The following is a 16,654-nucleotide window of genomic DNA, read 5'->3' on the forward strand; positions in this document are numbered from 1 at the left end:
TTCCCCTCTTCGTCCACACCACACCACACACACACACACACACAGACACACACTTGCCGCCGCCGTTCTTCTTCCTGCTGCTCCAGACGCTCCTCTTCCTCTTCGCCCGTATTTCTTCTTCTTCTGTTCCTCCTCTTCCTCCTCCTTCTTTCCCGCCGGATGTTGGACGGAACTGCCGCTTCTGCTTCTCCCCCAGTTGTTGTGCGTGTGTGTTCTGGACTTGGCGCGCGTGAGTCTGTGTGTGTGTTAAAATGTTGTCTTAATGGGGGCCGAAGCAAAACTTCAAACAGTCCAGCACGGCCTGCTCCGCTCGGTCTTTGCTTTCACTAACATGGATCCGGTAAACGGGGTGGGGGCGGGGGGCCCGTGGGGGGCGAGGGGACGAGGGGGAAGGAGACACGAGAGTGAGGGAGAGTGGGGGCCCTCCTGAGGCAGCGTGAGAGCGCTCAGCCGGGGCAGCGGGAGGGGGACCGCAGCGGCGGGAGGGGCGCCCGCCGGAGGGGAAGGGGAGCCCACTTTCACAATATACCAAGGCGAAAAGGGGAGAGCTGCGCACACGAGTGATATCATCGGTGCAGAAAACATCTACTTGCACGCCGCCGCCAGACCGGAGGAAAAGCCTGTTACGTAATGCGGACCGTATAAATTATAACTGCCTCATTGGAAGTGTCCTTGGTGCGAATATTGCGACACTGAAAGGCTGTGGGGAAATGTGACTTTTTTTTTTCCTTTTACTTCTTTTTCCGTCACGCGTCAGGACGCCAGGCGGACGTACGACGTAAACAGGCAGTAGGCGAATCTTCTGCTGCGAAGCAACAAGCTGAGGACTCGAAGGAAACGTGATGAAATAAGTCCGCAGCGACGTAATGGTTCTCACATTGGGACTAATTTTGGGAGTACCGTGGTTCAGATCACGTTCCAGCTAACCTCATGTAGGTTTTGTTTTGCGTAGCTTCACTAAATCACTTCACAATGACGGCGCCACGGACAAATAATTTCGCTTCGCTTGTCGAACACGAGCTTACCCTCCCTCTCTAATGGACTTAAGGGAGGTAGGACGTCAAACAGGCCGACTTGGAGCAGGAGAGGCACCACAGGACATTTTAATCTCCACTGTCTATACTTTTACAAATAAATTCTTAAACTTTTGTCAGCATGACCAGGAAGGATTCAGAATTCACACTCACAGCAGCGGAAGTTCGAAAACGTAACGAAGTAATTTTTTTTACATGTAAAATTTCATCATTTTTTTCACTTACTGATGGCAGCATTTGTTGCTATAGGTACACTTTCCGTCATAAGCAAGAGAGATGGTTCGATGAATTTTGCACAGCATACAAACCATACTTAAAGGTGTATGAAACTCTAGAATTTTCCAAATCTATTAAAAGCTGTTGTAAAAATTGAAGTAATTAACTACAAAATTAGTGTTTTTCTAAACATGAAGTTTAAAATACAACAGATCATTCGTTTTTTCATAAATTAAATAATATCCAGAGTTTCATACACCTGTAAGTATGGTATGTATACTGTGCAAAATTGATCGAAGAATCTCTGTAACTTATGAAGAAAAGTGAATCTATAGCAACAAATGCAGCCATTAGTAAGTGAAAAAATTATGAAATTTCACACGTAAAAAAATTATTTTGTTATGTTTTCGAACTTCCACTGCAATGAGTGTGAATCCTGAATCCTTCCTGGTGATGCTGACAAAGTTTTATGAATTTATTTGTAAGAGTATAGACACTGGACATTAAAATGTCCTGTGATTCCTCTCCTGCTCCAAGTCGACCCGTTTGACGTCCTACCGCCCTTAATCGATGGGTCTTCTATTTCTGACCTTCCTTCTTTCCCTTCTATTCTGTTGCTGGCTCATCTTCGGCAGCCTCTGGAAGGCAGCAGATTTCATAGTGTAGCTTCCCGGAACCGCGGGACTGCTACGGTCGCAGGTTCGAATCCTGCCTCGGGCATGGGTGTGTGTGTTGTCTTTAGGTTAGTTAGGTTTGAGTAGTTCTAAGTTCTAGGGGACTTATGACCTAAGATGTTGAGTCCCATAGTGCTCAGAGCTATTTGAACCATTTTTGTAGCTTCCCGCAGTGCAAGACATCCAATGTGTCTCACGGATATCTGAATTTAGAGATCATCATAAATATATTAGTGCGAAGCAGGAAACTTCTTTCTATATACCAAACTTCGTTCTCGTAGACTCTGTGGTTCGCACAGATTTTTTTCTGTTTTTCTTTAATCAAATTTTTATGTTCATCAAAAACTGGAGCACCTTATGAAGTTTTCACGCTATATAATCTTCTAGAAGAAAGCTCTTGTACAAATGTACCTCTGACGAAAAAGCGATTCTGTTAGCTGCAGTCTGGAGTTTTTGTTAATTATACCTTTTTGTTCTTGTGGTGATATTTCCATAGAAACTTCACTCCTCTAGTGCATATTTCCTTGCATTTAACCGAGAAGTGTAACACTAAATATAGATTTAGCTTTAAATTTTTTTCAATATAACTAAATATTTTCTTAAAAATTTTCTTCTCCTATTTGACCGCTTAGGTGTTGAACTTATAAAAACAATGGAACATATCTGTTTTTTACTTGTAACCAAGAAGACACAAACCAGTTTGCATAGACGTAGCTTTAAAAATACTTCAGTAGTTCTTTAATAATGATTTATTTCCAAAAAAATTTTCAGAGACAGTTTCATCCTCACTGTGATTAAATTTCCAAAAATTTGAAGCACATATTTCTTTCTTGCCAACGATATTGTCGCAGTGGTAACACCGGTTCCCGTCAGAACACCGAAGTTAGGCGCTGTCGGGGTTGGGTAATACTTGGATGAGTAACCGTCTAGGCTCTGAGCACTATGGGATTTAACATCTGAGGTCATCAGTCCCCTAGAACTTAGAACTACTTAAACCTAACTAAACTAAGGACATCACGCGCATCCATGCCCGAGGCAGGATTCGAACCTGCGACCGTAGCAGCAGCGCGGTTCCGGACTGAAGCGCCTAGAACCGCTCGGCGACACCGGCCGGCCGTCTAGATCTGCCCAGTGCTGTTGGCATACGGGCTGCACTCAACCCCTGTTAGGCCAGTTGAGGAGCTACTTGGTTGAGAAATGCTGGCACCAGTCCCGAAAAGTGACAACGGCCGGGAGAGCGTTGTGCTGACCACATGCCCCTCCGTATCTGCATGCGGCGACGCCTCAGGCCTGATGATGACACGGCGACCGGTCGGTATTGTTGGACCTTTGTTTTGCATTTATGTATCTTTATTTCATACCGAGAAACCAAATACCAATTATCGTAGATCTAGCTTCAAAATTGCCTTGAAAACGACATATTTTCAAAAAACCTCTCATCCCTCAATTCACCTCCTTAGGGGTGGACTATTGAAAAATCTCTTCTTAAACGGCGCCCACAGTTTACCGCCCACAGTGTAAGATCAACACCCTCTGCAAATTTCAAGTTTCTATCCTAAGTGGTTTGGGCTGGGCGATGGAGTCAGTGAGTGAACGAATCAGTCGGGACATAGGCTTTTTTATACAGGGTGAACATTAATAAAACCGACAAACTACAAAGTTGGATTCCTGACTGATAATGGAAGAAGAAAGATCCTATAAACATGTGTCCGGAGTTGCATCGTTGCCACGGTAGATGGCGCTGACGAACGAAAGCTCCTCTGACCAGGTGCTGTGTGTTTCACGCAGCGTACTGTAAGCAGCAAAATGGTCTGGTATTCATGTCGGGAACAAGCCGAGACGTGTTTGTGTACGGCCCAGCAGATGGGAATGGTCGAGAGGCAGCACGACTATACCATTACAGACACCAACGACATCACACAACATTTCAAGCCCTTTTTGGGCGTTTTGTGATCATGCGTCCCTCAAGACAAATGAACGTGCAGAGGTGCGGCGGACTGTGCGTACATATGATTTGGAGGACCGGAGTCAACAGGATATTGAGACGAACCCTAGTACAAGCTCCAGGCAAGTGACCTGCCAACATGATGTAACCTGAAGTACGTATGTCCCGTATGATTACTGCTTGCATTGCATCCCATGGAGGCCACTTTGAACAAATGTGTTGAGGTGGATGCGATGCAACTCTGTAGTGTGTTCCAAGACGATTTCTTGTTGCACGCACACCGTCCATTTCCGGACACATGTTCATAGAACGCTTTATCGTCTATTACTAGCCAGGAATCCGTCCCTGCAGTTTGTCGGATATATAGAGACAACGTGAATTTTATTACTGCGTCTTCATTTAATTAATCAAAGCAGTGGCTGCAGGCGTCATATTGTCAGCAGAACAATTCTCTACACCATGGTACTGCAAGTACAGAGTCTGCCAGAAAAATGTATACACACTTTAAGGAACGAAAAGTATTACTTATGTGTTTGTTTTACATTTAATAATTGATCACACATGTGGTACAACCTTCAGTTTAGCACATGATTACTTTAAATGTTCAAAATGTTCACCGTTGGCGGCTATACACATACCGCCGCAACTACGTTAGTCAACGTTAACAGTGGAGATCGCTGCACATGTCGCTGTAATCTTCTGGCGAAGTTCCTCCAGCGTGCGTGGCTTAAGTCGACAGACGTTTCTTTCACAGTTCCCCACATGTAAAAGTCCGCAGATGTTAGATCTGGCGACCGTGGAGGGAACTCAATGGGTTCTCTTCGTCCTTTCCAATGCCTCAGAAAACTGTCATCCAGGAAAGCTCGTACGCTAGTGGCCGAGTGCACCAATCTCGATTAACAGTTAACCGCGATTAAGTCGATATATAATCCTGTTCAGCGCAGTATTCTGGTGCACCAACATCGATCTAAGTTAAGCGAAGGAATCGACCGCGGTTATATTTAACCGGGGCTCTTTCCCGGTTTTCTCGACATAACCACGGTTTTAGAAGCATACCCTATTAAGATGGCGGCGCGTTTTGATGTTATGGATGGCACTGAGGAAGATTTGTTATACCTTGACCATTTAAATCGTGACCGAAATCGTGTTGTAGTGATTGTGGAAAGGGGAAACCCTTTTGAAGATTATGGTGACAGGAAGTTTGAAGAGAGATATCGTCTGTCAAAAGAAACAGTGTGGTGGTTATTAAATCAAATTAATGATAGGTTAGAATTTCCTACAGATCGGAATAACCCTGTTTTTCCGATAAACAGACTTTTGATTACTTTAAGGGCATATGCAACAGGTGCATTAATCATTCTTACTAGGGACAACAGTAATATACATCGTACAACAACACAACGAATCATCAGTGATGTATCAGACATTATAGCATCACTGTCTCCTCGCTTTATAAAATTTCCTACAAGAGAAGAAGTGCGCTCTGTGATGTATGGTTTTCGTCAAATGGACCGATTTCCTGGCGTTCTTGGTACCTTGGATTGTACCCATATAAGAATTCAGTCTCCTGGAGGACATAATGCTGAACTTTTCCGCAATAGGAAATCATATTTTTCCTTTAACTGTCAAACCATTAGTGATCACAATTTTTTAATAAGAATTATTGTCACTCGATGGCCGGGCTCTGTGCACGACAGTACCATATTTCTCAACTGCGCTCGCAGAGCTCAATTGAAAACGGAGAAATACCACAAGGTCACTTATTGGGAGATAGTGGTTATGCATGTAAATCCTACTTGTTAACTCCACTTTTAAATCCGCAAAATGAAGCAGAGCATCGATATAACAGGTCTCATATTAAAACTAGAAACACTGTTGAGAGAAAATACGGTATGCGGAAGAGAAGATTTCCCATATTATCTGTAGGAATAAGATGTAATCCACAGGAAGCAATGTCAATCATTGTGGGTACGGCTGTCTTGCATAATATTGCGAGGAGTACAAGCAGTGAAGAACCACCAGAAGATCCTGAAATTTCTCGACTTTTAAATCAGTTACGTGATGAGAGAGGCCCCAACATTGAAGACAACGAACCAGTGCTACCTGGACATCAGATGTATCGTGATGATACATTACCTGGAAGAGCAGTTCGCCGTGCTATAATTAATGAACATTTCCGATAATCTAACATAAATTCAGACATTGTTCGTAATGAAAAATTATGATTATAGTTATGGGATTTCGCCGTATTTTCAATTTTTCAGATTATTTCAGCATGTAATCTATTTTGTTTCTGCTGTCTAGCGAACATAAAAGTACTCACTGAACTGGGTGTGTGATGCGAAATTTGAGGTTCTGTTGTGCCAGGGACAGGATACGCTGCCTACAGACAATTACCCAGCTGCTGCTTTTCTGAGATATTTTTTTAGTGTGGAACTGTTGACAGTTCATTATTAAAGATATATTTCTTGCAACACATTGGTTGTGAAAGCAATGCAGTACTCTGTTATTTATATACATGTTCAGTTCCTGGGTATGTACTTAAATTTGACAACAAATGACTCCATTACATTTAGAGAGTGTGAGAGTAAAAGCGAGTGGAATAAAATATAATGGATATTTCTGTATTATGTTCACTATAGATCCTAAACATCTCTTAAATTTTCTACTGTAACAACAAATATGTGAATGTCCAACAGTTTTGCAATATTAAAAGAGCACATTCTTTTTTATTAGAAACTTTCAGTTTAGAGATTATTTTACTGCACTTCTGCTCAGTATTAATGCAGTCTTATCATCTAGATTAGCTTAAACTTGTGAATATGCAGTAAACACATAGGCACAAAATAAATAATCATTTGTGTAATAACATAAAATGTCAGCTTGGGATTATTTATTTGTTAAATTGTTTCCATATTAATCACTACTCTTTATTTACAATATGATTTTCTTAAACATAAGTGTGTGTGGCTATAAGGTTGTGCAAAGAATTGAATTACGTTGTTAATTCTAGTCAGTCATGCGTGTAGCAGCACTTTACACAATATTATGTACAACTGTATGATATAAAAAAAATACATGAAATTGAAGACAAATTTGTGTTTAGAAATTGCCACCAAAATAAAGTTATCATTGCTACAAAAGGCAATGGAATTTTGTCAGCAATGTCTAATACTTTGGGGATCAGAGCAAGAGCAATAATTAGTTAAGGAGTGTGCTACTTCGGAAGATATGAAAGCAGAACCGTAATGCTGTGGGTTGAGGGTACGAAGTGTCATACTTTAAGTTATTACTGAGGGAAACTCCCTCCCTCACTCTGTCACTGATATTGATGCAGTTTTTTCACATATTTAATGCTCACCTGTACAGAAGGGAATTCCTTGTCATTGCATAGTGCCACAGAAAAATACCTCACTACAAATACAGTTGTGACAGAAGTTATGGGTTGCCATCATAAACATTAGCAGGTGCAGAGTATTGCTAAGAAAGCCACACATGCTATGATTACTATAGAAGAAAACAGTGACCCATCATAGGAATGCATTTCTGAAAATATCTTGCTACAAATTTTGTTGTGATAAAAGTTATGGGCTGACATTGTAAACATTAACAGCTGCAAAGTATTGCTAGAAAAGTCACACAATGCTAATCTCACTACTGTCCATATTAGCAATGTATTATTCAATAATGCCTCTCTACAAATACTGTTACGATAAATGTTACAGGTTTCCACCACACACATTACCAAGTGGTGTGGCTAGGAAAGCCACATATGCTATGCTTACTTTTGCAGAAAAGAGAACCCACCACAGCAATGTATTTCTCAACATGCCTCACTTCAAATTGTATTGTCATAAAAGATATAGCTTCCCATTATAAACATTACCCGGTGCAGAGTATTGCACGGAAAATGGCACACACAAAATTATGATTTGGAGCACTTTCCCTCATAATTTAATGTTAGGATATTCTGGTACAAACAATGCAAAACATGATAACATTGGGCCTCATGTATATAACTGTTACAGCACATATGTTCATTTCAAAGTTAGAGTAACAAGGATGCTTTATTACTATTATTTTGTTTCATTAACAGCCTACCTCATTGTTAAGTCATTTAAGTAGAAATTGGCACCTGACGTTATGGCTGCAGGCCTGCAACTGACATATAGCTTACTTGTGTAAACTGCAGTGTTGCTAATCTGTTTTTATATATGAAGTAATTCTAATTTTAAGTGATTGGATGAAAATTAGTCGAGACCAAATAAGCTGTAAGCAGATATTAGACAGACAACAACTAGGATAGTAGCAGTATCACTAACAGGACAAACACAGAGAAACAATTTGAGCTGTGAGACAACTTTAATACATTAGACAGAATACAACACAGCACAAAAAATTACCAAAAATTCACTGTCACAGGAAAAAAAAGTCAGGTGTCACTGGCATTTTTCTTATTCCAGTATTTTAGTTTTTCTTTCAGGGCCAGAATCTTTAAATTTTTTATCCTCAGCTCCTTTTGGTGCTCTGCCTTCATCATGAGTAATTGGGCCTCCAGTAGTTCCACTCTCTTCTTGCATACATTTTCAATCACTGTTCCCGAACCTGATGGCCTTGGTTTTGCAGGCATCCTGCGACGATGCCATGTATTTTTCGGCGTGCAAATGTTTTCATTGGGTTGATCAGGAGACTGTGAAACAGACTGCAGCTGGGTGACATCCACCAGAACATTATTTGGTGTCTCTTTACTTAGTATTACGACAGGTGTGTGGGAAGTGCTAGGTTGTGTGCACTCTGCTAACTCGACAACTGAAGCAGGTGGCGTGTTCTCACTGCACTGCACTGCACTGCACTCCATGCTGACAACATCCACAATCATGCTAAACTATGCATCGGAATCATATGCATTTGTTAACGGTTTCATTGAGGAACCAACAATTTCTAATAATTTAGCCCGATCATGGATCTTGGTTTTTTGGGTAGGCTTCCCCCCACCTGTTTTATACACTTCCACGTTTTCTTCTGCAAGGTCTTTTCGAAGTCTTCTTTTCATGTTTTCATAACAGGTTTTCAGCCTGTCGCAGGATCTTTTTGTCACACCTGAAATTAAATAAATGTAGTTTGTAGTACCATAAATTAATTCTTATATTATTTACATTCGCATTCTGAGGCTCTTAACTTATAGATCTGTATATGGCTTTTGTTTACATATCAGTTTATTAAAAAGAAAGTGGTATAGGCATATATGAAGAATACGACACAGGGCTAAGTGAGAAACGTATGTTCACAATTTTCAACGTAAAAGCTTCCGTTAGTCACATAATATTTAGTTAACAGTAGCACGGCATTGGATTTTAAATTTAAAACTAACAAAACAATTCCAATCGTAAATGTACATAGTCCTATCACGTATTTCGGTGGTACGCCAATAACAGTTTCAAATTTCAAACTAAAAGCCAGTGTGTGCCATATCCTACGCTTACGATGAACCTAGAAAAGTTATTCATTTATGAGTAAACTTACCAGGAGTAGAATAAAATTGCGCCTCCACATGGGACCACATAGCCTGTTTTTCTTTTAAGCTGCAGCCGTCGGTTTTCTTATTTTCAAGAACGGATGCATTTGCACCCACCAGTTCAAGAAGTACATCTATCTCGTACTTCGAGAAATTCGGTGTTCTTCTTTTATTCTCCATTATTCTCCAAAAAAGAAACAGATCAGACATAGGTACCGAGGTACGTACACACACTTCTGCTTGTCGACGGAAAAAAACAGCAAAGATAGAACTTGGCACCAGCGATTATCTGTGCAATTTCATGTTTACTAACATCTTTGCGTCGCCAGGGCATGTTCCATTGCAATGTAGAGAGTTTACCGCGGTCAAATGCACAGTTGGCTGACGACGGTTTGCTGACCAGCGATTAACGTTGGTGCACTGCAGAAACATTTTAAACGCGATTTACTTTTAACCATGATCGCGGGACCTTGGTTATGCTTTTTGACCGGGGTTGGTGCACTCGGCCATAGGTGGTAGTGTGGTGGAGCCCCGTCCTGTTGATAGATGACCTCTTCAGCAGCTCCACATAGCGCACGTATACCTGGCAAAAATGATGTGCGTAACATTTCCAGGTACAGTTCTCCAGTGATAGTAGCATCAAATAAAACGGGCCACATATGGACCCTTGGTAGATTGACCGCTTTATCCACATAAACATGCGGATTTTCCGGTCCCCATACACGCTGTTATGCTGATTCACAGCTCTATTAAGTTTAAGTTGTGCCTCGTCACCCCACACTACCTTTCTCAAGAATTGTTCGTCATCAATTACCATTTGATGATACCATTCGCAAAACTGCATTCGGCGATCAGGATCGTCATCATTAATCGCGTGCAGTAATCGTGGAATGTAAACTTTCGACTTGGCAGCTTTCAGAATTCGTCGTAGAGTTGTACTGCTAACCCCTACTTCACGTGCACAATGCGCAGCAGACTTCCGCGGAGAATTAACAAATGTTTCCAAGACGAGAGCCGACGGAGCAGGACTTGTAGCTATGCGCTGTCTTCCTGATATTCCTTTGTGAATATCACAAATCGTTCCATGCAATTTAAACTTGTCAATTGTGCAGTTAATTGTTAGGCGGGTTGGCAGTTCTGTTTCAAACTCCTACCTCCACTGACGATGCACTTCAACGGCATTATCAAACATGAAAAACCACTTCACAATACATCTTCGTTGCTCGAATGTCAAGCGTGCTCCAGTCATCTTGTTTTCTCAATACCGAGACGAAAGTACATCATCTGTTGAGCCAAAGACCATACTATAATACACTCTTAACTCAAATCGAACGACAATATCGATATCTCGATAGAGCCTGACAAAGAGTGTATACATTTTTCTGGCGGACTCTGTAGTTTGTATCTCTGTCAACATCAATGTGGGGCAGTGTCCATTCGGTACTCTATTCACTTACCATTCAGACAGCAGTCTGTGCCAAATGAAGTAATCGTCAGCAGCTCATTAAACTCTATCAGTACTTTTTATCCGCGACTGCTAAAATGATATGGTCAAACAGATAACTTGAGTAGCTTCTTGTCTGTAGCTATGGTGGCTGACTTTCTTTCCTCTATTCCCTCTATTTCTCATGCAGTAATAAAGTACCCACATTCTCAGAATGAGACCAAAATGCAGTGATGAAAGTAACGATAGTTTCAGCTCGATTTCATTTTTCCTATTCGGAACGTAGAGCAGTGAATTTTATACACAACGAATTCGCTAGTTTACATTCCATACGTTAATCTCACAATATCATAACTAAAGATGCTCTAATGCAGAGGCCTTAACATAACATTTTTTATGCCCTTACTGGAGGTGGTGTGCTCTTGTATTTCCCTGACCTAACATACACACCCAGAAGTACAGGCACCTACGAATTTCTTGGCAATAAATATCTGCTCATAAGCTGAACGCCCTGTTGCGTTAACTTGCGAGACTGAAAGTTGAATTAGACCCGAAAAGAATACGCGCGCTGGATTAATGACCTTTGACCTGTTTCACTGGCCCGTCGGAATGTTGTTTTTAGGCAGTTAGGCAGCTTCCCACGTTCGTTAGACAAATGCTGAGCTAGTCCCTGATCTTCGCCTCAGAAAACACAGAACACAAATAGGTAAAACGTGATAACACATAGAATGAAGTTTACACGATTAATAGATACGAGACGCACGTAACTTTCCTTCCTTAATTTAACTGACGACTGTGTCGATAATGAGGGCTATCGAGCACATGATGGGAGAGAAAAAGAAAAAGACGTTCCAAATCATGGACAGAAATGGGAACGACGTAAGCACGGGACAAGCCCGAAGAACAAAGAAGAAGAAGTAGAGGTAGACGTAGAAGTAGAGTGGTCGGCAATACATACACACTGTGGGGAAAAATAAATATTGTAACTAAATACCAGTTGTGCGCCATTAATAAGTTCAGTGTCCTAGACTAATAATCATTTATAGCAATGAATTTATTCGTGAGTAGAGTTTCCAGGGAGAAACAAAATTGATTTCACTTTTACGATTCTTGTATTTGAAAGAAGATTTCGAGATTTTCAAATAAAAAGATCTGGTATTCGCAAGGAAATTAAATGTGCAGTGTAATATTGCAATTCTCTCTATGATTACTGCAGAATTTTACTGTAACTATAGAGTGTGCTGTAATATGCTGTCTACCTACTTCAAATCTTGCCACAGTGGCGACTGGAGATCTAGTTCTGAGCTTCCTTACAAAAGAAAACGTTATGTCAGTCATTTGTGCCGTTAATCGTAACCTGTTTCATCAGTGATGAATGGTTTGTATTCTTAAGTAGTACGTTGAAACAATGTTAATCGTCGGTCTTTAGGTAATAGGTAGATAGCAAAATAAAAAAAAATCGGAAATTTAGTCATGTATTACCGAATGCGTAACGTAATTAACACATTGGTAATGAATACACGTGTTCATGTCGGGCGGGACATTTGATTGGAGATCTGCTTTCCTCAAGGTTATGAATCTGTTGTTTTTTTTTAAATTTTTATTTGAGATACTACACTGTTTTCATGATGGTGCGGCATGTTACATTGATTGTATGATTCTTGGGTGATATGTAAGAATACAGCTGAACTTCGCGTAGGAATTATCCATTTTTTAACTTTATTTTATGAAGGAAGAGGGGGAGGAAATTTAGAGCTTCACATACCGTCGATATTGAGATCTGTAGAAGCGAAGAACTGCGTCGGACTTGACAAGGATCGGGGAAATAAACAGCCACGGCATGGTTATCGGAACTGTTGCGGTATGCAACTGAGACCTTCGGAGACATGTCAGGTCGATGGAAGAGGGTCTTGCAGTGCGTTTAAAATTAGTTTCGAGTTTTGACGTTTGGCTCACTGCAAGGGACATGACGCCGTTGCCCAGGTAACACCAATGGCGAGCCAGCTTTCCCTACCACGCCGCCAGCAGTTCGGAGCGCCCTGTTGCCACTCCTGGATAAACAGTAGCACGAAGTGTCGCGCACTAGATGCAACTACACTCATTATCTCTCGTTGTAAAGTGATACTTTTCGTCGTTGAAGTGTTCTGCAGCAGTCACCGATTGTGAAGATAATGTTCTGCTGCAAAATATACCTCCGCATTCGACAGTAGAAATGGATATGGCTCCATACCACTCCACTGTGACGCATGAAGCTCTAACCAGCGTTTGCAGATTGAGTTTTCTAAATTTCCCCACAGCAGGCAAAAAAATCCCCAAAATGATGCCATTTTGGCATTTTTTCCCCAAATATCGTAAATAATAGTTAAAAGGAATAGGTATGTTTATCATCAGTATTGGCAGCATGAAGAGACGGAATTGTGTCCAGGACCGTAAAATTATCGTACATATAAAAAAAAGTACTTCATAAACTAAAATTTTTAATTTGTAAATAAAAACAGATAGCCTGACCAAAAAAATATAAAGCATGGCTTATGTGCGCCACATTTGCTTTCTTCATGTTTTTTGATTGTGCTATTGGCTTACCATTAGAAGCTACAGAAACTTTAGGAATAGATAAAAGAGCTATTCTGTGGCTTAGTGAGTGGCAAAAATACAATTGCGGCGGCATAATTTAAAAATTTTTACTCTCTTAAACATTTACCAATCGAAATATAAATTTTCATTGGCCTAAAAATTATAGTACTTGATGTATTATGAAAAAGATATCGTGTTACGTGGTACAATGAATGACATTATGTGACATGTGGTCCTACTATAATTATTGTACTAGTGCAAACACTGTTTATTATCATTTGCGTTGGAGTACAACAACAATAAAACCATATTTTTATGCCAGAAGTGACATGACATCGGCATCATTGTGAGTATTATATACATATTCTGACTTAAATATGGTAAGCATTTTAGTGTTTGGTTCGAATTTATTACTCGCTTAGTGTGTACCACACACTAATTATGTGATCTGCTGTGCCTGTATGCATTTTGTTTTTCAATATGTCTTTTACCACTTTCATTATGGAGAATCCTCTCTCCACACTAGCAATAGAGAACGGCAGACTCAAAACTCCTGCCACCAACTTGCCGATAGTCGGGAATTTCTGCTCACCAGCGGCATCTTCAAAGACTGACACTTCGCCCAAAAGGCTCTGCTGTGAAATTAACATCGTTCCATTGCTGGAAAGGGAGAACTCACCATTAATCCAAAGCGCTGTCAACATGTCATCTCCAAGCAATTCTTTAAAACTGGCCATTACATCCCACACATCAAGTCGGACTTGGCTAGTAGCGGAGTCAGGTGTGAAACAGGCAATTTTTCTCGTAAGCCTTAGATTTTTTTGGAATTCTCCTCTGAATTTCTTGGCATAATGGAAAAAAAAGGATGCACACCGCTTGTTCATAACTCTTTAAATCTTTTTGGTCAATACCACCAGTCGCTTCATTCTAACTAAATCCTAAATTGATACACTCAATCATTTTAATTGAATCAACTGTCGGTTCTTGGTGAAACATTGTAAATTAACTAAACATACACTGTTTTTCGCCTTGTTTCACAATTGTCTCTTGACATTACTTAATCGTTCTAGGGGAACTAAAATTGACAGGTAGTTCAACAGCAAAATATGTAATTCTGATAACAGCGAAAGATGACCAACATTATCAGCCTAAAACATGCGATTACAATCGGTGATTGATTATGGTAAGTGTTTCAAAAATATAAGATATAATTTACTAAGATGACCAACATTATCAGCCTAAAACATGCGATTACAATCGGTGATTGATTATGGTAAGTGTTTCAAAAATATAAGATATAATTTATTGGGTTTTGATAATAACATAAGATGTAACTGACCAGCAGGATACCGTCTCTCTTTACTCTTGGCCAATTTAAAGTGAAGCTCTAAAGCATCTCACTGATCTAAAATTTTAGCAAAGGCTCCTATGCGAGCCAGCCAGCGCTATCCTGACAACTTGTCTATTTTGAGCAATTTCTTTTCGGCCAGTGTTGCATGCAGCAGAGTATATTGTTTGCCGCTTCGTACTGCACGGAAACCAGTTCTGAACTTCTGTAACTGTGTTCTAATGCGAAGGTAATACTTTGCAATCTTTTTTCTGCGGCAAGATCCAATGAGTGTGACACACATTTGACAGTAGTGAGAAGAGGCAAACATTCCTTCAAAATTGAAGAGATTGAATAGTGCTCTCTGCCATTACATTAGCTCCGTCCACACCTATACGTATTAACTTATTTAAATCAAGACCATCTGTAGCTAGCGTATTTTTGAACACATTAGCTAAAGAGTCAGTATCACCACCTTATATTTCCAGCAGTCTATAAAACTTTGTTATTATCTTTCTCGTGTTTTGACTGATGGACAACATTTTTTTGGTGTCAGTGGACATGCTATGCTACCGTCGAATAAGGACTATCGCCGATGTCTTCAAGGAGATCGTCAAGCAAACATGGTGAAATCACATTAGTAATCAGCCCTGTACATTTTTGTGATGTAACTTCATTCTACTGAGGACAATAGATGACTTGTCAAAAGCTGGAAACGATCTCCTAGATGGTCTACTGCTGATACTAAACAATGCTCTGCAATGAATACCACCACTTCCAGCTCTGCAATTTTTCTTTTTCTAGATGTATTGGCACCATAAAATGTTGTTAAATTTGAGTTGCTGCAAACGACTTGCGAAAATTTGAGGGCCTGTAAATGCATCTTGCGATTTGCATGGTTAGACAAATCTTTTTTATGTGCTTGTAGTGTGCATTTCCACAGTTTGCAAAACTCTTTGGTTCCATCGCCTTTTGAACATGTGAACCAGTCTGACACAAATATTCAAATTGACATAATAGTAATTACCCAGAAAGGGCAATTTATAGTTAATGCCCACTAGCGTGTTCCAAAAAAGTCGAAGTCGTTTTTGTTGAACGCATATCCTCGTAATTCATTGATACGATTTGAAAAACAATTGTAAATAAAATTCGTAAACCTCGAAACTCGTGCCGACGTACTGCAACACCTCAGTACTTGGTAAGTAAGGAGAACGCACAGTATTACGTTGACGTGGTTGTAAACATTTTTAAGGGGCTCCGGAAAGGCTCAAAATCACGAAAAGTTCAATTTTTACTTTTTTGCGTTTTCTGAATCTGCAGACTATTACCTTTTAATAGATATATAATTTATTCAATTCCGAAGACTACAACTATTTTTAAATTTTTTTTGAAATGTGTTCTACATGGGCGTGACCCACTGTGGCGCTGTTAAACTGCTGTCAAATGGTGTTATTATTAACGTCCGGGTTCATCAGGTACATTTTAGTGATGTGAGATAAAGTATGTGTTGTGTCTAACCTATTTTCAGAGACTTAGCAGCACCTGAACTGTTGAAAAAGTGTATTCACGGAAAAACTCAAAACTCCAATTAAAGTGTAAATAGTGTTATATGGTCGAGAATCCCCAAGACTGTATTTGTTGGAATAGAAACACTTCACTTTGGTGTGTATGATGCTGTTGCGACTTTCAATGATGGCAACATTGTAAGGTGCAAGGTATTTAGAAATATGGAAATGAAGATAGGTTCTAACATGGTACGAGCGATGCTTGCTTTAGACAAGGAACGCCTTCGGGCTGCAGACAGGGCTGTAAAGAGTCTAGAAATACATGCAGGAGTAAACAGGAGGAGGAACAAGAGGAAGCTGGAGGAGGAGTTTGCAGAGGATGAAGATAATCCATCCTATGTACCTGGAATCCACTAAAAC

Source organism: Schistocerca cancellata, chromosome 1, assembly GCF_023864275.1.
Source record: "Schistocerca cancellata isolate TAMUIC-IGC-003103 chromosome 1, iqSchCanc2.1, whole genome shotgun sequence".
Lineage (NCBI taxonomy): Eukaryota > Metazoa > Arthropoda > Insecta > Orthoptera > Acrididae > Schistocerca > Schistocerca cancellata.